Source organism: Nannospalax galili, unplaced genomic scaffold (genome assembly GCF_000622305.1).
Source record: "Nannospalax galili isolate Female #2095 unplaced genomic scaffold, S.galili_v1.0 scaffold55, whole genome shotgun sequence".
Taxonomy (NCBI): domain Eukaryota; kingdom Metazoa; phylum Chordata; class Mammalia; order Rodentia; family Spalacidae; genus Nannospalax; species Nannospalax galili.
In genome coordinates this window covers 655,938-661,539 of record NW_008337640.1, presented here as the reverse complement: position 1 = coordinate 661,539, position 5,602 = coordinate 655,938, and the positions used below count along the sequence as shown (strand labels likewise).

Sequence of the window (5,602 nt, the reverse complement as noted above, 5' to 3'; positions counted from 1 at the left end):
CCCATAAAATGAAAAAGTCAGTTTTACAAACCTAATTTTGTTATTGTTTTAAGTCAATTAACGTTAAAAATTGCATCAACTATTTAATTCATGAGGATCTTTCATATTAAAATTTAACCTTAAGATTCAACCGCCATGTACTTTTAAAGGAAATGTTTTTAGAAATTTCTGGACTCAGTTTTACATGGTGGCACCTACTGCGTTAGCAATTGTCATTTTACATCTTAAGCAGCCCCGAATTTTGAAATGTGGCCTAGTTTGGGATTCTGCAACTACAACTTTCCGGGATGCCTCAAATCAGAGCTCAGAGAAATTAACAAGCCTTTACTTCAGAACCTTTAAGCAAGCAATGCCACTTTTGAAACTAACAGGTCTGTTTTTTTTTGGTTTTAACTCAACTTCTTTTTTCATTATAAAAGATACACTGTTTATATATAAACAATAAAGAAAAAAAATATCTACACACTAAAAAATTAATTCAAAATTCCTAAACCTTTTTAAACTCATTTTAAAATACTACATCAGAAGCTAGAATGCAGAGTTAAGAATGGAGGAAGGGGGGAAAAGAAGAGCCAGGAAGAAAAACACTTAGATAATTACTTGTCTGTTGTGGGTAAAGCAACAGGAATCCTGGGATACAAGAAATCAGTAACAACTTTGCTCATAAGGGATATTTTCCCCTCCTGTTTGTTTTTAATAACATCCATATGGTGCTCTCTGTATGCTCCCTTCACTGGCCTAGCTGGGGTGCCTTCAGTCAAGGCTTGGTCCCATTCAGTCATCTTGGCCATAAGCTTCATCGGAATCTTGAACCTGTCCATGTCCATAGTCATAATATTCTGACTCCCCTTGACTCTGGCTGTAATAGCCTTCATATCGGACATAACTCTTCTGCATATGTATCACCGTATCCATATTCTTCAAGTGTTTCTGGTGCAAGCGGTGGATGCAAAGGTATTCTCTGGATGCCTGCTGTCCGAGCTCTTGGTGTCAGAACACCCCTCACAGTAGGTGGGGGCGGTACTCCTCGAGTTACAGTGGCACCTCTGGTGATGAAGCCTCTCACTGGGGTTCCACGAGCCAAAGTCCCACAAGGTGGTCCAACACCTTGGTCCTTGGGAGCAGGTGGTGGAGGAGGAGCAGCTCCCCGTCCCCTCACTGGGACACTATGACCGCGGGAGGGTTCAGGTACGCCATTCAAGTAGGACAGCTCTAGAAACTGCTCCTGGAGGATATCATCCATCATATCTGATACTAGAAATTTCTTGACTTCCTCCATGGCATGGGCCATAAGCTTCACACTGGGGTCCAAAAACTTCAATGAAAATATGCAGATCCATATTCAAATGGGCATATTTGGGGTTCCCACCTTTGGGAAGCTCTTATTCCTTGGTTTTGTCTCTCATTGAACCCCTTCTCAACACAGAGATCTTTGCACCAGTCTCCTCCTGCACTCTCTTGATTGTATTTCCTTGTGGTCCAAGAATCTTCCCCACAAAATTGAACTTTGGATACCGCTTCACAGGTGTCAGAACACATTCTTTCAGTTTCGTGTTCTTATGAGAAAATAAATCCAAGTAATTTTCTTCTTTGTCTCTTTTTTTAGTCACCCTTCTGAATCTTCTCATTTTCTGCCATCAGCAGCTGCACGGCGTGAGTGAAGGACGGGTCCAGCGAGTCCTTCTCGGCCTTGAGTTCGGGCAGGTACTTGTTCCCCAACTCCAACTGACGACAGCAGCAGCCGGGTGGGCCCTGAACCCGGCAGCCCGACGCACCGAGTTGTGGCCACCTTGAGGGATCCATGGAGCTGCTGCGGCCGGCCGGGGAACCGGGTCAGGCGGGCGGACGCACCGAGTTGTGGCCACCTTGAGGGATCCATGGAGCTGCTGCGGCCGGGGGACCGGGTCAGGCGGGCAGCAATGTCTGGCACTGCATTGGGGAGGTTGCGCAGCAAGCGAGCCAGGAAGCGACGCCTCCCCTTCCCTTTATCACTGTATTCCGTCGCCACTGTTTTGAAAGATTCTCCTTTCCCAAGGCCCCTTACTAGTTTCTTAATTCACAGCTAACATTCATGTGAGAAAAAATCTGTAACACTTGTCTTTCTCAGGATGTTTCCGGTTCCATCCATTTACCTTCATATTACAGAATTTAATTTTTCCTACTCACTGTATAATACTATATTGCGTAATTATACCATTTTTTCCTGTCCATTCATCAACTGATGAACTGCTAAACTGATCTATATCCTGAATATTGTGATAAGAGGAACAATGAATGAGAATGAGCAAGAATTTCTGTAGTAGGACGTAGAGTTCTTTGAGTAGATTCCTAAGATTGGTATAGTTGGATTTGTGGTAGATTTAGTTCTAGTTTATTGGGGAACCTGCACACTAATTTGCATATTGGTGTCACCAGTTTGTATTATGAATGAGTGTTCTTTCTCACATCTTGCCAATATTTGTCGTCATTTGAATTTTCGATCTTAGACATTCTGATTGGGGTAAGATAAACTCTCAAAGATGTTTTAATTTGCATTTCTTGGATGGCTAATGATATGTAACATTTTTATGTGTTTCTCAGAAAGTTTTATTTCATCTTTTGAGAACACTGTGTTTAGTCCCATGCCCCATTTTTTAATTGTGTTGGGTGTTTTCTTGATCTTAAGATCTAGTTCTTTTTATTACCTAGATATTAACTCTCTGTCAGATGTATAACTGGTAAAGATATCTTCCCATTCTGTAGGCTGCTTCTCTCAAATGATGGTACCTTTTGCTGTAGAGAAGCTTTCTGATTTCATGTGGTACATTTTGTCAATTGCTGTTCATATAAGAAAAAGGGAAAGAGGATATAAACAGGAAAAAGTCAAAGTATCTTTATTTACAGATGACCTGATTCTGAATAGAAAGACTCAATCAGAAAACTACTAGAACTGATAAACACATTCAACAAAGTAGCAGAATACAAAACTAACACAGAAAAATCAGTAGCTTGCCTATATGTAAATTACACACTCACCAAGAAAGAAGTCAGGGAAACAGTTTCATGCACAATAACCTCAAAATTATCTTGGAATAAATCTAATTAAAAGTGAATGACTTGCATATTAAAATCTTAAGAAATCAAAGAAAGAGATTGAAGAAAATATCAGAAGGTGAGAAGACATCTTATGCTCAAGGATGGGTAGGATCAATATTGTGGAAAGAGCTATCTTACCCAAAACAATCTACAGATTCAACACATTCCCCATCAAAATTATAATGCAGTTAATAGAATTTTATATGGAAACACAAAATTCCCAGGATATCCAAAACAACCCCAAATAATAAAAGAAGAGCTGGAGGTAACACCATCCCTGATTTTAAGTTATGCTACAGAGCTATAGTAATAAAAACAGCATAGTGTTGGCATTAAAAAAAAAGACACACATCACATGGATCAACAGAATAGGATTCAAGACCTGGATATAAGTCCATACACCTATGGCAACTTAAGAGGCCAAAAATGCTGTTTGGATATAAGATGGTGTTTTCAACAAATGGTGCAGATCAAACTGGATAGTTACACAGAAAAGAACGAAACTAGACCCATATCTCTCACCCTACAGAAAACTCAGTTCCAAATGGATCAAGAACCCTCATATGTAAAATTCTAACTTTTAAAACTTTTTTTATTAAGATGAAAAATAGTAGGAAACAGAGATACACATTAGCCTACACTTACACAGTGTCAGGGTTGTTAGCATTGCTACTTTCTACCTTTACATCTTGGACAGGAAGCTCTCCATGGACAATAGCAAAAGAAGCTGTCATCTTCCATGAAAACAATTCCTCTGGAATTCACACTGAAGAACATGCCTTGCTTCTGGGAGGTTACTCTTTACAGAACTATGTCTATGTTGGTTTGATTGGTTTATTTCCCTTTATTCATCATAGGTTTGTTTGTAATCAGATATGTACTATCAATATCATTCCCCATTAATGAAAACCATGGTGACCATGGTTTCAAAGATTTCAAGGATTTTATTGAGGCCAACAAAAGATTCTAAGAAGTCTTTCACCAGGAAGCTCTTCACCGTCTGAAGTTCCCATGGCTCTTTCCTTCTCAGCTATGAATTTGTGAGGTTACAGGAAATTTCAGGTTCATTACAAATACATGGAACCACTGTCATGCCATCCATCACTGACTAAAACCTTGTAATAGTGCATATGACTGAATATTAGAGGCATTACAGAATACAGAGATTATGAGCAAATATGAATTACCAAATATAATACTTCTAGTATGACTGAAACCACAGTTTTCATTTCCAAATAGAGTTTTCTTACTTATTGCTAGAAAATTGTTTTTTCAATACTTTTATTATATCAGCAGATTAAAAAATTGTAAGTTTTCCAACTGAGACATGCATATCCAAGAATTCAAAGCTAGTATTCAGCTATGAGAGAGAAAATGGCACATTTATCTTTATGGGTTTGGGTTACCTCACTCAGTATCAATGTTTCCAGTTCTATCCGTTTGCTTGTGAATTTTATTATTTAGTTTTTTAAAACAGCCGAATAGTATTCCATTGTTCACTTATAACATATTTTCATTTTCCACTCATCAATTGGCTGTCACGTAGGCTGTTTCCACTTCCTGGCTATTATGAAAAGAGCAGCAATAAACATGGATAAACAGATATCTCTATATTAGGACATACAGTCTTTCGGGCCTATGCCCAAGATGAATAAGGGTGGAACAAACAAGTAGAGATCAAACTGGTACTAAAGTTCACAGTTTCAACCCTACTGGTTAGCTTTCACAGTGTTATAGGTGTTATGCATGCAACCAGAGAGAAAATTCATCAACTTTACTTGGTTGTGAATCATTCAAATTACAACAATAAGTGGCCTGGTAAGATATGCCCACTGGTTCAGTAGTGGCACAGATATTATGGGAGCAAACAAGCACTTTCTAATAAGATTTAAGGTCTACTTCATAAGATGGAGCCCATAACTGATATCAGACCTAGGAACCTGTGGCTACAGAGGTCACAAGCTAGGGAGCAAAACATACTATTATCATTCTGCTAAACGAATGTAATATTAAGCTGACTTCTAATGACTTACTGTTATGCACATAAATTGATGAATCTCTCAACTCTCACCAGAGAGGCTTCCCTGCGCAGCAGATGGTGATTAACATGGAGACCTACAACTGGCCAATGTACAGAGAATAAGAGGCTGCAGAGTGCTTATCCCTGAATAGAACACCTGTATCAAACTTCTGCCTCCCAAGGCTCAGGAATCACTGTGGAAGAGGGAGCTGAAAGATTGAAAAAAGCCAGAAGTGGTAGGTGAGCACAGGAAACAGGTTTCCAAACAGCTGGACAGTTACTCATATGAACTCACAGCATGGTAACAGTGTGCATAAGTGCCACATAAGCTCAAGCCAGACAAAATGCCAGTATGGACATGGGGAGATGCAAGAGACCTCAACACTAGCTGGGGAATTATTAGCAACTGATGGCTGCTTGACTTGGGGAGTCTCATTTAAAAGTGAGACTCTTGTTAGTTTGCCTAGGTTCCAGTGAATGGACTTACTCTGAAGGGCATTTTGACTA

At 39.5% G+C, this 5,602-nt stretch overlaps 1 pseudogene; it reads right to left on the bottom strand.

The window, feature by feature from the left end:
- Positions 1–596: 596 nt before the first annotated feature.
- The window catches only part of LOC103733783, a 96,423-nt pseudogene continuing 91,417 nt past the window's right edge, over positions 597–5,602 (bottom strand).